Here is a 19169-nt window from a genome sequence, read left to right as displayed (position 1 = left end):
CTGGGTCAATCCCTATATTTAATAAAATAGTCCAGAGTTTTGACCTGTTCACTAGGTCAAAGGCCGAAGAAAGGTCCATAAAACCTAAGTAAAGCAATCCTTCCTTAGCCTGTGTATATTTGCTAATTAACAAGTGGAGGTGTAAACACTTGTCTAAAGTGCTTCTATGCTCCCTGAACCCGTATTGTAAGTTGGATAAGACCCCTCTTTCCTCCAGCCAATCCCTAAGTTGGTACAGAATGACTCTGCCTAAGATCTTCACAGCAGAGTCAATCGACGAGATCGGTCTGTAGCAGGAGGGGTCATCCCTTCGGCCCTTTTTAAAAACTGGAACTATTACAGAGGTTGACCAGGATACCGGGAACCCATTAACAGTTGACGCATTAAAACATTAGTTAACATTTTTGCCCAAAATGTGGGTAGAGTGCTATACAGATCCGCTGGAACCCCATCAGGACCTGGGGCTTTGTGTTTGGACATTTCCAGTATAGCTTTATGGATGTCCTCTTCTTTAAAAAAAAGAGGGGACACCGACTGTATGGGCTCGTACTCAGTCTCTTGGGCATCACTGCTCTCCCCAGCATAAATCCCTCTAAAATGCGACAGCCATTTATCATCAGGTATCACACAATCTAAAATAGATGTCTCTTGTCCAGAAAAAAAAGGGTGGTTTATTATAGCCCAGAATTTACTACTGTCCCTTAAAACTTCTACCGCTAGAAGGTTATTCCACGCCTCAGATTTGATGGCCTTTTTCCGATTATAAATTGCCCCTTTATAAGACTTCCTTGAGGTAACCACTAACTCTGTGTCTCTGGGCTTTTGCTTTAGTGCCTGTAGAAGCGCACCGTGTGCTTTTGAGCAATGACCATCAAACCATCTAAAAGGCTTATTAGGACCTGATTTCTTTTGTACCATTAGGTCCCTTTCAATCTCGTTACAAATAGTAACATATGCCTCAACAATATCACTGCTTGAGGCTGCACTATCTAGACAAACTCCTAATGGGCCCTCTACCTTTTGAAGCAAACCCTCGATAAAGGCCTCTGGGATCACCTTCTCCCATTTCAGTCTCCTTCCTTGATCTTTTGGGGTCAGTTGGGTATAGTCAATTGTTAAGTTGTTTCTGGTTTTAAAGACATCACCCCAACTAACATCCAGGGTCACAGAATTGTGGTCACTGAAACCGGATGGAACTGTCTCATATCGTGTAGCCCTGTCTATTACCCCGGAGGAGACGAAAATATAATCAATTACCGTGTTTGAATCTCGGCCCTCAAAGGTGGGGACCCTTTCCACTTCCTGATCAAATGCTACCTCAAACAAATTATGACTAGCTAAAAGGTCCTCTAAGGCCTCACCCTGGCTGTCATGTTCAAAATGCGGGATCAACGAACCTATGGGTCCAAAATTATTGTCCAAAGCACAGTTCCAGCCACAGGGGTGGATATTAAAATCACCCATAATAATGGTTTCGAATAAAGTGTCGTGTGCTGACTTATAATCCCATACAAATAGCTCCAGGGAGCCTAAATGTTGATTCCGGAATTCCTGCTCATTGGCGTTATAAAAATTAAATAATAAAATAGTGCATTAGTCTGGCCGGGCCCACTCCAGGATCAATAGGTTGTTAGACCCGGACTCCAATTTGATAAAGGAGCCAGTTAATTTTAGCGAGGTAAGTGTAATCAGGCCACCCTTTGGTCTACCTCCTAAACCTGGGATAGCACTAACAACAAAACTAGAGTACCCATCCAGGCAAAAGTCCATTGAAGTGTCCCATGTTTCTTGTAGGGCAAGAATCTCATAATGATTAACAAAATTTACCCATATTTCATCATTCTGTTTTGTTCTGATACCGGCCACATTCCAACTCAGTATTTTACATCTGGGGGCACTACCCAACCCATTCTCGTTATCCCCCGTACTCTTATCACTTTTAGGTAGTCAATCATTGTCCTCTAAATTGGATAAAGAGGAAAAAGGATTTGACAAAGCTATATCTGTGGGCCAGCTTGATGTAGCTATACCGGGGATACTAGCCGGGGGTTTTCCTGTGTTGTCCTTTTTCTCCACTACTCTGCCCTTGTATTCTCTTCCGATCCTATGGTGGGGGTCTGACCATAGATTGGGTATGCGGGTCAAATTATTCTGGGCTAACAAGTGTGATTTCATACTACCTGGTGGGTAGAAATACCCCAGAGGGAGAGGCCTAATGCCGCCCCCCCCTATTTCCGAAGCGTCCCAGAACAACCTGTTAGCAATATTTGTAGTATTAAAATTAACTACAATGCAATCCCCTGCAATGGATTTTTTTCGCTGGCCAACCCACCCTACCCGTCTTGCCATAATAATATGCGAGGAGATATCATTATTACCACTGCTCATTTGGGTACACCAGTTTTTTGCTTTACCCATAAGATCTTGTGTAGACTCCCTAGTATCCCCAGTCAGAGGTGGTACCCCAGCCAGGATAGCCACCAAGGGTGCCGCATCTGGGGAAGCTCCAGAATGTGTCCCCTCCCCGGTCTTGGCCCATACCGATGGTGAGGCTTGCCCTAGTGGGTGGAATAGCCCCTTGCTTTGACATGTTAGTCATACAGTTAATTTGGGACTGATCGATTTTGGACTGAGGGGTTTTAGTTTTAATCAAGTCCCTGGCCCTCTTGGTATTTTGTGCCGGGATGAGAGGCGCATCCACCAGAACACTAATGCTAGTTTCTCCCTGTCTCCTTTTACCCTCACTACTGGTAAGCTCTTTCTGTATTTGGCCACTTGTTCTGCAACAGTCCTTGTGTATTTTTATAAAATTGTCAATGTTAGCACATTTAGAGATCAAACTAGCCACACAGGTGTTCAAACAGTCCACAATGTTCTTAGCTAAGTCAGTTAGGATGGGCTCCCGACGTGACTCAAACATTTCTTCTAACAGGGACGCCAAATGGTCAGTTCCCGTGATGTCTGCTCGCTGTGGTACCACCCCAGGTGCTAACTTTTTAGCTGACTTCCGATGTTCCCTTCGTATCCCATCCGTACCTAGTGGTACTTCAACAGTTTTGGCCACGAGATCTGAAGTGAAAAATGATCCCCCAGTTCTATTACATTTTTTGTTAGTGCCAATATCATTGTTATTTTCCACATGTGCAGGGTCCTTAATCAACACAACTGGGTCCAAAGGGATGTGGGGTCTTAGGATTTGTTCAGGTAAACTCTCGGGCGTCTCATCCAGGGGGACAGATGTTACCAGACCTAGTTCCTTTTCAGCATTTGCGATCTCTACGCTCAGCACCCCCACAGCTGAAGTCAAATAGGAAATAATGAACTCTGATTTTCTAGGAACTTTTGCTTTTTTTGACACCCCCTCTCCCTGATTATCCTTTTTACGCTTACCCATATCTCCATCCAGGGGTTGTGGCCCGACCCGGCCTCCTCTGGCCCCTGATGGCCACAGATGGCCCGCCCTTTGCCTGGGCTTAGCCAGGCGCCACCCACGCGCGTCCCGCGACGCGGGGGAAGCGCTGATGTTTTGTGCGCCTCCGGGCGCGTGCAAGGGCGTAGGTGGGCGGGGCTACTTGGAATTGTGGGGGCTGTAGTCCCCCCGCTCGGCGGCCGCGAGTTGTAGGCTGCGGCGGGGGGGACCAGGTGCCCAGGCAACAGTGCACTCCGCAGCGCAAAGCCCCAGTGTCCCAAGCCCTCAGTGCGGGCAGACCGACGATGGAGAAGCGTCCCAGCGAGCCTGTGAGGAAACGGCTCCCACTCCTGTCACTGAGAATGGTCTCCCGCTCCTACAGCGGAGCGCCGATGTTTTGTGCGCCTCCGGGTGCGCGCAAGGGCGTAGGTGGGCGGGGCTACTTGGAATTGTGGGGGCTGTAGTCCCCCCCGCTCGGCGGCCGCGAGTTGTAGGCGGCAGCGGGGGGGGACCAGGTGCCCAGGCAACAGTGCACTCCGCAGCGCAAAGCCCCAGTGTCCCAAGCCCTCAGTGCGGGCAGACCGACGATGGAGAAGCGTCCCAGCGAGCCTGTGAGGTAACGGCTCCCACTCCTGTCACTGAGAATGGTCTCCCGCTCCTACAGCGGAGCGCCGATGTTTTGTGCGCCTCCGGGCGCGTGCAAGGGCGTAGGTGGGCGGGGCTACTTGGAATTGTGGGGGCTGTAGTCCCCCTGCTCGGCGGCCGCGAGTTGTAGGTGGCGGGGGGGGTGGACCAGGTGCCCAGGCAACAGTGCACTCCGCAGCGCAAAGCCCCAGTGTCCCAAGCCCTCAGTGCGGGCAGACCGACGATGGAGAAGCGTCCCAGTGAGCCTGTGAGGTAACGGCTCCCACTCCTGTCACTGAGACTGGCTCCCTTGTTTAAGGCCCTTATCGAGCAGGCCTCAAATGGCCGGTAGAGCCTGCTACGGCGGGATCTAAGGCTACAGTGGAACTGTACTTAACCTCAAAGAGAGCCTTATGAGGCATTGAACTATAAGTGTCCAACAAGGGTTCATTATTATTTCTACCTTGCTGGGAAACGTAATCCTTTTAACAGTAGACCTAATTTTTTACGTGTTTAGCTATTACGTTGGAGCAATCATTTTAAGTTGTAATGCAGTGGTTGTGATGTATAGGTATGCAAAGGTGAAATGTTAATCTCTCCACAAAAATTTGAAGGTTTGTGATTTTGAGAAGAAAACCACTAGAGGAATGAAATATAAACAAAAACTCTTTTTTAGATAATTTTCTCAAAACCAATTTTTTTTGTTTAGAAAATTCTCTCACAAATCTTTTTTTTGGGTGGAAAACCTCTCCTGCAATTTCTAAGTGAGGAAATAGTAAATTACTGCAAACTTGCTAGGGCATAATTTGCTGTTTTCACCCAACTTCAAGGGCCCAGGCCTATTGTGATAAAATTAAAGCATTGGGATTTGGTGGGCAGTGAACCTCTTTGTGAGATATGAAGAAGCAACATTGAAAGTATGTTTAGTTGTAAATAATTAAAGGGGTCAGCTCTTCTCTCAGGTAGATACCTAGCTTCTTTATGATTCTACTTGTTGGCAGGGTGGACTTTCAAAGGAGGATCTAATGTTACTGTTTAGACCCCTTTTAAGCTGAGACCAGAGCAAGTGTTGGGAATTGTTCCTTCGAGGGTTGGTATTAAGGAACACTTGTGGCATGATCTTTGTCTTTGTCTTAATATTTGTAACATTTCTGAACATTCTAACGATTACCGGTTGAGCAGATGGGTTTCTTTTTATTTATCATTTCTCACCAAGCATAAAACAGATGAGACTGATGTCTGACCAAGATAGAATGTAGTAATTGGTGGTGGATACATCAACTTTCAACAGGAGCAGATACAGTGACCTGCTTCGTGGGTTGTCACTGATGCTCTGGTTGCCAATATCTTGGTGACTTTCCACTCATCATGCAGGTCCTAGTCATTCCTTTACCAGCCACCATAAATCAGTGATTTACTCTGATAGGTTTAATCGATGAGAACCAAGATTATAACACCCAAAATAGACTATGTTGATAAAATGTGGCCCAAACTGGTGCCTCTTTTTCCAGTGACATGGCATTACCCAGTATGTCTAAATATCAAGGTATTCTTCAGAGATATGGAAGCATTCTTGCAAATGCTGCTAGCAGGAGCAAAGTCAGACAGTAGTTTCATGACATGCTAAGTCCATCACATAACACTTAAAGAGTAGGCCATGAATGTAGGCATTGTTATACATTTTAACATACCTACACCCAGAAATGTCTACTTTGGGCCTGTCCCATCACTCACTGAGGAGGCACATTGTACATGCTAAACTTCATGCATGTGAAATAGTTTGTGGATTTTAAAAAAGAATAATATTATGTGGCTAGATTTACAGACAGGTTCCGAAGGAGACAAGGGAACCCAATAGGTAATTAAGGACCTAGCGTAGCAATTTATGTAACAACAGTGGTCCTTAACACATTTTGTAAAAACAATTCAATAAAGTATAGCCCACAATAAGTGCTATATTAAAAAAGATATCCAGCCGGACACAGAATTTTAATCAATGTGATATATAAAGGAATTTCTCAAGAACAAACAATACAGTGGGATACACTCTTGTATCCAGTACAAGAAAACATAACACACAAAAACAAATAAACAAAAGGGTTTTTGCAGGGAACGGAGGAAAGGATGCTTTAGGTCAATGGTAATACATACTGAGCTATCCAAAATAGTTAACACACTAATAGAACACAATGGTAAACTGTGTGTAACTATATAAGTGGTCGACGGCGTTTTGATCCCTTTGAACAGATAATGGGATCATCATCAGGACAGCATGAATAATTCATGCCTGAATAATTTAAGGAGGCCTGGAAGGCGATGTGTGTAGAATCACACAATGTCAATAAGTGCACAATGCGGGCGTGTAGAGTCACACGATCTAATCAGCGTGTGATGAAGGCTAAGTAGCATGTAGAGAGCCACGAACTGACACTTGCACCACATTGCAAAAATGTCTTTGGGATGTCTAGCATTATTTTTGCACTTGAATGGTGTTGTTGCAGTACTATATACTAAGCCTAGACAAATGTTAGTGCTTGTATGATTTTGAATATATGTTGTAAAGTGCAGCACACATGCAAAGTCAGAAAGGCTGGAAAAATAGAAATGCCTGCCTCAGAGAGAGGTTACTTTTTTGTCACAAACCCCTGTCTACCATTTTTAGTAGGTAGGGAATTGTGTCAATACACATGGATGTTTGCATGGGAACACATGCTGGAAGCAGAGCAATGGAAAGCAGTTCTAGGGAACTTCGTGTTAGTTTAGTTCTACTCTCCTGCACAAATGAAGTTTTGCTCTGGAAAGTAATTCACAAATCAACACTTTTTGCTGGTTTTGTGAGACAAACCCATTGCAAAGTGTTATGAAATTGCTCCTTAACCGCATCGCTGCGGCAGTTTTTCCCGCTGTGCGCTGAGGTTTTAAAAAACCCGCGGTTCATGACGAGCTCAGCTCGTCATGAGCGCACGGCAGGTTACGCTCATGAAGAGCTGAGCTCGTCATCAGCCTGGAAGGGGTTAAACTGTTTTGATGGGGCACTATCATTCCACTTGTGGTCTGCAAAGTATATGTTTTGACTTTTCCATAATTGTGCAAAATTATGCCAAAATTACATGTAATAAGAATGCATAATTACAGATCTGTGATTTCGTGCTATATGTTAGCGTGAAATGCATCCTTGTGTCAATTTTTGGTGTGCAATGTAATCTCCTGGTTCAGCCAGGTCTTAACCCAGGTAATCAACGGGGCCACCTTCAGTTGATCACTCACATAACCCAACCCCACCTCAGAATGAATGGAATAAAAACAGATACCCCGGAAATTTCCATACCATTACAAGTAAAACGTTTATATTTAAGGCCCCTCCGGTTTTTACCCACAATCATCGCATGTGACTTTGAATTATTGACCCGAGATCCAGGGAACCCATAAATGTGCCAAACGAGTCTAATAGCCTCTGGAGCCCTAGGCCCGTCCTGGCCAACAATACTGCATCGTCCGCGTACAGGAGGACCGGTATGGCCGATCTCCCTATACGCGGAACATCCAGTGAGGCGCCCTCCAGATTTTTGTCTAATGCATTAATATATAAAGTAAAAAGGAGGGGCGCCAGGATGCAGCCCTGCCTGACGCCCCGCCTTGAGCTAAAGTGACTAGTGCGACCCCCCTCCCTGGTAACCCTAACTGATGCTAAAAGCCCTTGGTGTAGAGCAGCTAAAAAATTTACTAACGCTGGGTCAATCCCTATATTTAATAAAATAGTCCAGAGTTTTGACCTGTTCACTAGGTCAAAGGCCGAAGAAAGGTCCATAAAACCTAAGTAAAGCAATCCTTCCTTAGCCTGTGTATATTTGCTAATTAACAAGTGGAGGTTTAAACACTTGTCTAAAGTGCTTCTATGCTCCCTGAACCCGTATTGTAAGTTGGATAAGACCCCTCTTTCCTCCAGCCAATCCCTAAGTTGGTACAGAATGACTCTGCCTAAGATCTTCACGGCAGAGTCAATCAACGAGATCGGTCTGTAGCAGGAGGGGTCATCCCTTCGGCCCTTTTTAAAAACTGGAACTATTACAGAGGTTGACCAGGATACCGGGAACCCATTAACAGTTGACGCATTAAAACATTAGTTAACATTTTTGCCCAAAATTTGGGTAAAGTGCTATACAGATCCGCTGGAACCCCATCAGGACCTGGGGCTTTGTGTTTGGACATTTCCAGTATAGCTTTATGGATGTCCTCTTCTTTAAAAAGAAGAGGGGACACCGACTGTATGGGCTCGTACTCAGTCTCTTGGGCATCACTGCTCTCCCCAGCATAAATCCCTCTAAAATGCGACAGCCATTTATCATCAGGTATCACACAATCTAAAATAGACGTCTCTTGTCCAGAAAAAAAAGGGTGGTTTATTATAGCCCAGAATTTACTACTGTCCCTTAAAACTTCTACCGCTAGAAGGTTATTCCACGCCTCAGATTTGATGGCCTTTTTCCGATTATAAATTGCCCCTTTATAAGACTTCCTTGAGGTAACCACTAACTCTGTGTCTCTGGGCTTTTGCTTTAGTGCCTGTAGAAGCGCACCGTGTGCTTTTGAGCAATGACCATCAAACCATCTAAAAGGCTTATTAGGACCTGATTTCTTTTGTACCATTAGGTCCCTTTCAATCTGGTTACAAATAGTAACATATGCCTCAACAATATCACTGCTTGAGGCTGCACTATCTAGACAAACTCCTAATGGGCCCTCTACCTTTTGAAGCAAACCCTCGATAAAGGCCTCTGGGATCACCTTCTCCCATTTCAGTCTCCTTCCTTGATCTTTTGGGATCAGTTGGTATAGTCAATTGTTAAGTTGTTTCTGGTTTTAAAGACATCACCCCAACTAACATCCAGGGTCACAGAATTGTGGTCACTGAAACCGGATGGAACTGTCTCATATCGTGTAGCCCTGTCTATTACCCCGGAGGAGACGAAAATATAATCAATTACCGTGTTTGAATCTCGGCCCTTAAAGGTAGGGACCCTTTCCACTTCCTGATCAAATGCTACCTCAAACAAATTATGACTAGCTAAAAGGTCCTCTAAGGCCTCACCCTGGCTGTCATGTTCAAAATGCGGGATCAACGAACCTATGGGTCCAAAATTATTGTCCAAAACACAGTTCCAGCCACAGGGGTGGATATTAAAATCACCCATAATAATGGTTTCGAATAAAGTGTCGTGTACTGACTTATAATCCCATACAAATAGCTCCAGGGAGCCTAAATGTTGATTCCGGAATTCCTGCTCATTGGCATTATAAAAATTAAATAATAAACTAGTGCATGAGTCTGGCCGGGCCCACTCCAGGATCAATAGGTTGTTAGACCCGGACTCCAATTTGATAAAGGAGCCAGTTAATTTTAGCGAGGTAAGTGTTATCAGGCCACCCTTTGGTCTACCTCCTAAACCTGGGATAGCACTAACAACAAAACTAGAGTACCCATCCAGGCAAAAGTCCATTGAAGTTTCCCATGTTTATTGTAGGGCAAGAATCTCATAATGATTAACAACATTTACCCATATTTCATCATTCTGTTTTGTTCTGATACCGGCCACATTCCAACTCAGTATTTTACAACTGGGGGGACTACCCAACCCATTCTCGTTATCCCCCGTACTCTTATCACTTTTAGGTAGTCAATCATTGTCCTCTAAATTGGATAAAGGGGAAAAAGGATTTGACAAAGCTATATCTGTGGGCCAGCTTGATGTAGCTATACCGGGGATACTAGCCGGGGGTTTTCCTGTGTTGTCCTTTTTCTCCACTACTCTGCCCTTGTATTCTCTTCCGATCCTATGGTGGGGGTCTGACCATAGATTGGGTATGCGGGTCAAATTTTTCTGGGCTAACAAGTGTGATTTCATATTACCTGGTGGGTAGAAATACCCCAGAGGGAGAGGCCTAATGCCGCCCCCCCCTATTTCCGAAGCGTCCCAGAACAACCTGTTAGCAATATTTGTAGTATTAAAATTAACTACAATGCAATCCCCTGCAATGGATTTTTTTCGCTGGCCAACCCACCCTACCCGTCTTGCCATAATAATATGCGAGGAGATATCATTATTACCACTGCTCATTTGGGTACACCAGTTTTTTGCTTTACCCATAAGATCTTGTGTAGACTCCCTAGTATCCCCAGTTAGAGGTGGTACCCCAGCCAGGATAGCCACCAAGGGTGCCGCATCTGGGGAAGCTCCAGAATGTGTCCCCTCCCCTGGTCTTGGCCCATACCGATGGTGAGGCTTGCCCTAGTGGGTGGAATAGCCCCTTGCTTTTACATGTTAGTCATACAGTTAATTTGGGACTGATCGATTTTGGACTGAGGGGTTTTAGTTTTAATCAAGTCCCTGGCCCTCTTGGTATTTTGTGCCGGGATGAGAGGCGCATCCACCAGAATACTAATGCTAGTTTCTCCCTGTCTCCTTTTACCCTCACTACTGGTAAGCTCTTTCTGTATTTGGCCACTTGTTCTGCAACAGTCCTTGTGTATTTTTATAAAATTGTCAATGTTAGCACATTTAGAGATCAAACTAGCCACACAGGTGTTCAAACAGTCCACAATGTTCTTAGCTAAGTCAGTTAGGATGGGCTCCCGACGTGACTTAAACATTTCTTCTAACAGGGACGCCAAATGGTCAGTTCCCGTGATGTCTGCTCGCTGTGGTACCACCCCAGGTGCTAACTTTTTAGCTGACTTCCGATGTTCCCTTCGTATCCCATCCGTACCTAGTGGTACTTCAACAGTTTTGGCCACGAGATCTGAAGTGGAAAATGATCCCCCAGTTCTATTACATTTTTTGTTAGTGCCAATATCATTGTTATTTTCCACATGTGCAGGGTCCTTAATCAACACAACTGGGTCCAAAGGGATGTGGGGTCTTAGGATTTGTTCAGGTACACTCTCGGGCGTCTCATCCAGGGGGACAGATGTTACCAGACCTAGTTCCTTTTCAGCATTTGCGATCTCTACGCTCAGCACCCCCACAGCTGAAGTCAAATAGGAAATAATGGACTCTGATTTTCTAGGAACTTTTGCTTTTTTTTACACCCCCTCTCCCTGATTATCCTTTTTACGCTTACCCATATCTCCATCCAGGGGTTGTGGCCCGACCCGGCCTCCTCTGGCCCCTGATGGCCACAGATGGCCCGCCCTTTGCCCGGGCTTAGCCAGGCGCCACCCGCGCGCGTCCCGCGACGCGGGGGAAGCGCTGATGTTTTGTGCGCCTCTGGGCACGCGCAAGGGCGTAGGTGGGCGGGGCTACTTGGAATTGTGGGGGCTGTAGTCCCCCCGCTCGGCGGCCGCGAGTTGTAGGCGGCGGCAGGGGGGGACCAGGTGCCCAGGCAACAGTGCACTCCGCAGCGCAAAGCCCCAGTGTCCCAAGCCCTCAGTGCGGGCAGACCGACGATGGAGAAGCGTCCCAGCGAGCCTGTGAGGTAACGGCTCCCACTCCTGTCACTGAGAATGGTCTCCCGCTCCTACAGCGGAGCGCCGATGTTTTGTGCGCCTCCGGGCGCGCGCAAGGGCGTAGGTGGGCGGGGCTACTTGGAATTGTGGGGGCTGTAGTCCCCCCGCTCGGCGGCCGCGAGTTGTAGGCGGCGGCGGGGGGGGACCAGGTGCCCAGGCAACAGTGCACTCCGCAGCGCAAAGCCCCAGTGTCCCAAGCCCTCAGTGCGGGCAGACCGACGATGGAGAAGCGTCCCAGTGAGCCTGTGAGGTAACGGCTCCCACTCCTGTCACTGAGAATGGCTCCCTTGTTTAAGGCCCTTATCGAGCAGGCCTCAAATGGCCGGTAGAGCCTGATACGGCGGGATCTAAGGCTACAGTGGAACTGTACTTAACCTCAAAGAGAGCCTTATGAGGCATTGAACTATAACTGTCCAACAAGGGTTCATTATTATTTCTACCTTACTGGGAAACGTAATCCTTTTAACAGTAGACCTAATTTTTTACGTGTTTAGCTATTACGTTGGAGCAATCATTTTAAGTTGTAATGCAGTGGTTGCGATGTATAGGTATGCAAAGGTGAAATGTTAATTTCTCCACAACAATTTGAAGGTTTGTGATTTTGAGAAGAAAACCACTAGAGGAATGAAATATAAACAAAAACTCTTTTTTAGATAATTTTCTCAAAACCAATTTTTTTTGTTTAGAAAATTCTCTCACAAATCTTTTTTTTGGGTGGAAAACCTCTCCTGCAATTTCTAAGTGAGGAAATAGTAAATTACTGCAAACTTACTAGGGCATAATTTGCTGTTTTCACCCAACTTCAAGGGCCCAGACCTATTGTGATAAAATTAAAGCATTGGGATTTGGTGGGCAGTGAACCTCTTTGTGAGATATGAAGAAGCAACATTGAAAGTATGTTTAGTTGTAAATAATTAAAGGGGTCAGCTCTTCTCTCAGGTAGATACCTAGCTTCTTTATGATTCTACTTGTTGGCAGGGTGGACTTTCAAAGGAGGATCTAATGTTACTGTTTAGACCCCTTTTAAGGTGAGACCAGAGCAAGTGTTGGGAATTGTTCCTTCGAGGGTTGGTATTAAGGAACACTTGTGGCATGATCTTTGTCTTTGTCTTAATATTTGTAACATTTCTGAACATTCTAACGATTACCGGCTGAGCAGATGGGTTTCTTTTTATTTATCATTTCTCACCAAGCATAAAACAGATGAGACTGATGTCTGACCAAGATAGAATGTAGTAATTGGTGGTGGATACATCAACTTTCAACAGGAGCAGATACAGTGACCTGCTTCGTGGGTTGTCACTGATGCTCTGGTTGCCAATATCTTGGTGACTTTCCACTCATCATGCAGGTCTTAGTCATTCCTTTACCAGCCACCATAAATCAGTGATTTACTCTGATAGGTTTAATCGATGAGAACCAAGATTATAACACCCAAAATGGACTATGTTGATAAAATGTGGCCCAAACTGGTGCCTCTTTTTCCAGTGACATGGCATTACCCAGTATGTCTAAATATCAAGGTATTCTTCAGAGATATGGAAGCATTCTTGCAAATGCTGCTAGCAGGAGCAAAGTCAGACAGTAGTTTCATGACATGCTAAGTCCATCACATAACACTTAAAGAGTAGGCCATGAATGTAGGCATTGTTATACATTTTAACATACCTACACCCAGAAATGTCTACTTTGGGCCTGTCCCATCACTCACTGAGGAGGCACATTGTACATGCTAAACTTCATGCATGTGAAATAGTTTGTGGATTTTAAAAAAGAATAATATTATGTGGCTAGATTTACAGACAGGTTCAGAAGGAGACAAGGGAACCCAATCGGTAATTAAGGACCTAGCGTAGCAATTTATGTAACAACAGTGGTCCTTAACACATTTTGTAAAAACAATTCAATAAAGTATAGCCCACAATAAGTGCTATATTAAAAAAGATATCCAGCCGGACACAGAATTTTAATCAATGTGATATATAAAGGAATTTCTCAAGAACAAACAATACAGTGGGATACACTCTTGTATCCAGTACAAGAAAACATAACACACAAAAACAAATAAACAAAAGGGTTTTTGCAGGGAACGGAGGAAAGGATGCTTTAGGTCAATGGTAATACATACTGAGCTATCCAAAATAGTTAACACACTAATAGAACACAATGGTAAACTGTGTGTAACTATATAAGTGGTCGACGGCGTTTTGATCCCTATGAACAGATAATGGGATCATCATCAGGACAGCATGAATAATTCATGCCTGAATAATTTAAGGAGGCCTGGAAGGCGATGTGTGTAGAATCACACAATGTCAATAAGTGCACAATGCGGGCGTGTAGGGTCACACGATCTAATCAGCGTGTGATGAAGGCTAAGTAGCATGTAGAGAGCCACGAACTGACACTTGCACCACATTGCAAAAATGTCTTTGGGATGTCTAGCATTATTTTTGCACTTGAATGGTGTTGTTGCAGTACTATATACTAAGCCTAGACAAATGTTAGTGCTTGTATGATTTTGAAAATATGTTGTAAAGTGCAGCACACATGCAAAGTCAGAAAGGCTGGAAAAATAGAAATGCCTGCCTCAGAGAGAGGTTACTTTTTTGTCACAAACCCCTGTCTACCATTTTTAGTAGGTAGGGAATTGTGTCAATACACATGGATGTTTGCATGGGAACACATGCTGGAAGCAGAGCAATGGAAATCAGTTCTAGGGAACTTCGTGTTAGTTTAGTTCTACTCTCCTGCACAAATGAAGTTTTGCTCTGGAAAGTAATTAACAAATCAACACTTTTTGCTGGTTTTGTGAGACAAACCCATTGCAAAGTGTTATGAAATTGCTCCTTAACCGCATCGCTGCGGCAGCTTTTCCCGCTGTGCGCTGAGGTTTTAAAAAACCCGCGGTTCATGACGAGCTCAGCTCGTCATGAGCGCACGGCAGGTTATGCTCATGAAGAGCTGAGCTCGTCATCAGCCTGGAAGGGGTTAAACTGTTTTGATGGGGCACTATCATTCCACTTGTGGTCTGCAAAGTATATGTTTTGACTTTTCCATAATTATGCAAAATTATGCCAAAATTACATGTAATAAGAATGCATAATTACAGATCTGTGATTTCGTGCTATATGTTAGCGTGAAATGCATCCTTGTGTCAATTTTTGGTGTGCGCAAACATTTAAACCAAAGCTCTGAGAAACAACAGATGCTCACATTCTGTTGTTGCTGTTGCTCACGGTAACTTTTTATCATGAATTGAACAATCGCAACAGTGAAAGGTGCGTAATCACACAAAGATGGGTGTTTGAGAATTTCGCATAACAAGCATAATGCAAAATTCCCAAAATTATGTGAATTAGGCTGGCATAATTAAAATTTTGCCCAGAACTACATTCCATCCTTTATTGCCCACTATTTTAAGATTGCACTCAATCTGCTTCTTGCTGCTCTTTAATTCTAACTGCCAAATTTGTTTATGTTCTTTCTCTGCCTCCTACAATTATGCATTCAATATGTTCTTTTTAAAAGCCTAATTAAAATAAGCTGCTGATTAGCATGGTTCTGTTTTTACACTTCCCCTCTGACTATTTTGAGCTCTGTGTGGCAGAACACGTGGAGGAGTTGCTCCGCTGCCAAATTACTATTTGAGAAGCACATTGGTATGGTAGGTAAGACACTTCCTATTGCTACAATTAGCTGCATGGTACCTTAATGCACGTGCAGAGATTTTACCTACAACACCCTCTCTGATCCAGAGTACTAGCCCCCTCAATTTGAACATAGAATAAAAAATGTGTTGGTTATGTTTGTTTACCTGATCGCAGACCTCCTGTCAGTCACTAAGGAAAAGTAATATAACTTGGTCTAAAGTTAGCCAGGTGTTTTAATGTTTCTTACCTTTTTAACTGGATTGTCATTTTTGTTGTCGAGTCTATCTGACAGCGCAAGCCTGCTGGTTGCAAAAACCCTATTGTCAGCTCACCAAGATCTTACAGTGAGCTGAACGCCTTAGCTGCAGCCGTTATTTCGGCGGAGTGCTGGGCGTTCCAAAGAGTAGGCGGGGCCGCGTTGGCCGTTGAAGGTTCGCAGCACCAGCCAGGTAGTGCTCCGAACGTTCAGCGGCCGACGGCAGTAGCTATGAGGTTAAAGCTCACCCATTCATTACTATTTGTTTGCTTTTTTATTACACACATTTGCTTCCTTCTTTTTTGATGACCTAGTTTGTCCATCTTGTGTTTGTCCTGCTCCTGGAGCTAAGCCTTTTTACCTTCACAGTTAAAACACTGCCATACTAGAGTTGGTAGATGATGCTTCAGGCACTCCATTACTGAAAGGGCACAAATGGAGACGTGGGTGTTATGTTGGTAAAGATATGTGCAGTGGGAATTGTAGTTGTAAAATATAAACATTGCCTCCTCCGGAGAATGTATTGGTTTTGAAATGTTAGTGTTTTGTTTCCTATGAGCAGTGATTTCAGAGTGGATTAGCTAAAGCTATTTTTGCCACCTTTGAATTAAAACCAGTTAATTAAATGTTCAAAAGAAAAAGGCAGGACAAAGTTCTCTGTTGTGGTTTACGAATATTTTAGTTGGGAGCTGAGCTGCTTCAGGTGACTATGTACATTGACTACAGCCACTGGATTGAAGCTAGCCTGGCTGATGAGGGCTGTTAGCCCAAAACCAGTCCCAGGATGTTTGTTTCCGGTCAACAAAAGACATGGCTTCGCAGTTCGCGGTGGAGTGTTCCCATAAGGCACAGGGTCAAGCCTGATTTGCATATAGCTGTGTCTGAACAGGGCTGGCAAAGTGAGATAAAGAACGATGATGGATTCAACCCAGATCTGTGACTGGGGGTGAGGGTCTGAAAAGTTTCAGGCCTCCTTCCATCTCCTTGTGTTTGCTTTGTTCGCGCTAAGTTGTCAGGGTATGCCCAGACATTGGTCCCTTATCACTTTGCTACTGGATTCAAGTTAGCCTGGCTGGTGAGGGCTAGCAGCCCGAAACCGGTCCCAGGATGCTTGTTTTCAGTCCAGGGAAGACATGGCTTGTCAGTTCGGGCTGGACTGTTCCAATGAGGCCCAGGGTCTAGACTGATTTGCATATAGCTGTGTCTGAACTGGGGTGGCGAAGTGAGCTAAAGAACGATGATGGATTCATTCACAATCTGTGACTGGGGGTGAGGGTCTGAAAAGTTTCAGTGCTCCATCCATCATCTCCTTGAATTTGCTTTGTTCGCCTTAAGTTGGCAGGGTATGCCCAGACATGGGTTCCTTGCTCACTTTGTCATTGGATTCAAGCTACCCTGGCTGATGAGGGCTATTAGCCCAAAACCGGTCCCAGGATGCTTGTTTCCTGCCCAGGGAAGACATGGCTTGGCAGTACGGGCTGGACTATTCCCGTGAGTCACTGGGTCGAGACTGATTTGCTTATAGCTCTTACTGAACTATGTGGCAAAGTGAGCTAAAGAACGATGATGGATTCAACCCAGATCTGTGACTGGGTGCGAGTGTCTGAAACGTTTCTGTGCTTCATCCATCTTCTCCTTTTGTTTGCTTTGTTCACCCTAAGTTGGCACGGTATGCCCACACATGAGTCCCTTGCTCATTTTGCCACTGGATTCAAGCTAGCCTGGCTGATGTGTTCTATTAGCCCGAAACTGGTCCCAGAATGCTTGTTTCCATTCCAGGGAAGAAATGGCTTGGCAGTTCGGAATTGACTGTTCCCATGAGACACAGGGTCAAGACTGAATTTTCATATAGCTGTGTCTGAACTGGGGTGCTGAATTGAACTAAAAAAAGATGATGGATTCAATCCAGATCTGTGACTGGGGCTGAGTTTCTGAAAAGTTTCAGCGCTCCGTCTATCTTCTCCTTTTGTTTGATTTGTTCGCCCTAAGTTGGCAGGGTATGCCCACACGTGGGTCCCTTGCTCACTTTGCCACTGGATTCAAGCTAGCCTGGCTGAAGAGGGCTATTAGCCCGAAAGCAGGCCCAGAAAGCTTGTTTCCAGTCCAGGAAAGACATGGCTTGGCATTTCGGCTGGACTGTTCCCATGAGGCACAGGCTGAAGACTCATTTGCATATAGCTGTGTCTGACCTAGGGTGGTGTAGTGAGCTAAAGAATGATGATGGAATCAATCCAGATCTGTAACTGGAGGTGAGTGTCTGAAAAGTTTCAGTGCTCTGTCCATGATCTCCTTGTGTTTGCTTTGTTCTCCCTAAGTTGACAGGGTATGCCAAGACGTGAGTCCCTTGCTCACTTTGCTACTGGATTCAAGATAGCCTGGCTGATGAGAGCTGTTATCCCGAAACCGGTCTCAGGATGCTTGTTTCCGGTCCAGGGAAAACATGGCTTGGCAGTTTGGGCTGGTCTGTTCCCATGAGGCACAGGGTTAAGAATGATTTGCATATAGCTGTGTCTGAATTGAGGTGGAAAGTGAGCTAAAGAACAATGATGGGTTCAACCCAGGTCTGTGACAGTGGGTGAGTGTCTGAAAAGTTTCAGCGCTCCGTCCATCATCTATTTGTGTTTGCTTTGTTTTCCTATGTTGGCAGGGTATGCGCAGACGTTGGTCCCTTGCTCACTTTGAGACTGGATTCAAGCTAGCCTGGCTGATGAGGGCTCTTAGCCCAAAACTGGTCCCAGGATGCTTGTTTTGGGTCCAGGAAAGACATGGCTTGGCAGTTCGGGCTGGACTGTTACTATGAGGTACAGGGTCAAGACTGATTTGCTTATAGCTCTGACTGAACTGGGTGGCGAAGTGAACTAAAGAACAATGATGGATTCAACCCAGATCTGTGACTGGGTGTGAGTGTCTAAAAAGTTTCAGCGCTCCATCCATCTTCTCCTTTTGCTTGCTTTGTTCACCCTAATTTGGAAGGGTATGTCCACACGTGGGTCCCTTGCTCACTTTGCCACTGGATTCAAGCTAGCCTGGCTGATGAGGTCTATTAGCACAAAAACGGGCCATGGATGCTTGTTTACAGTCCAGGGAAGACATGGCTTGGCAGTTCGGGCTGGACTGTTCCCATGAGGCACAGGGTCAAGACTGGTTTTCATATAGCTGTGTCTGTCTGAACTGGGGTGGTGAAGTGAGCTAAAAAACGATGATGGATTCACCCAGATCTGTGACTGGGGCTGAGTGTCTGAAAAGTGTCAGCGCTCCATCTATCTTCTCCTTTTATTTGCTTTGTTCACCCTAATTTGGCAGAATATGCCCACACGTGGGTCCCTTGCTCATTTTGCCCCTGGATTCAGGCTAGCCTGGCTGATGTGTCCTATTAGCCCAAAACTGGTCCCAGGATGCTTGTTTCCATTCCAGGGATGACATGGCTTGGCAGTTTGGGCTGGACTGTTCCCTGGAGGCACAGGGTCAAGTCTGATTTTCTTATAGCTGTGTCTGAACTGGGGTGGTAAAGTGAGCTAAAAAACGATGATGGATTCATCCCAGATCTGTGATTGGGGGTGAGTGTCTAAAAAGTTTCAGCGCTCGGTCTATCTTCTCCTTTTGTTTGCTTTGTTTGCCCTAAGTTGGCAGGGTATACCCATACGTGGGTCCCTTGCTCACTTTATAAAGGTTGCACCCCCATTGATGTGGGGTGTTTCCCGCGGGCTCCAGTAAGTCCTTGTG

Source organism: Lissotriton helveticus, chromosome 3_1, assembly GCF_964261635.1.
Source record: "Lissotriton helveticus chromosome 3_1, aLisHel1.1, whole genome shotgun sequence".
In the NCBI taxonomy this organism is placed as follows: domain Eukaryota; kingdom Metazoa; phylum Chordata; class Amphibia; order Caudata; family Salamandridae; genus Lissotriton; species Lissotriton helveticus.
The sequence above is the reverse complement of the archived record's forward strand: the minus strand, read 5'-3'. Positions refer to the sequence as shown.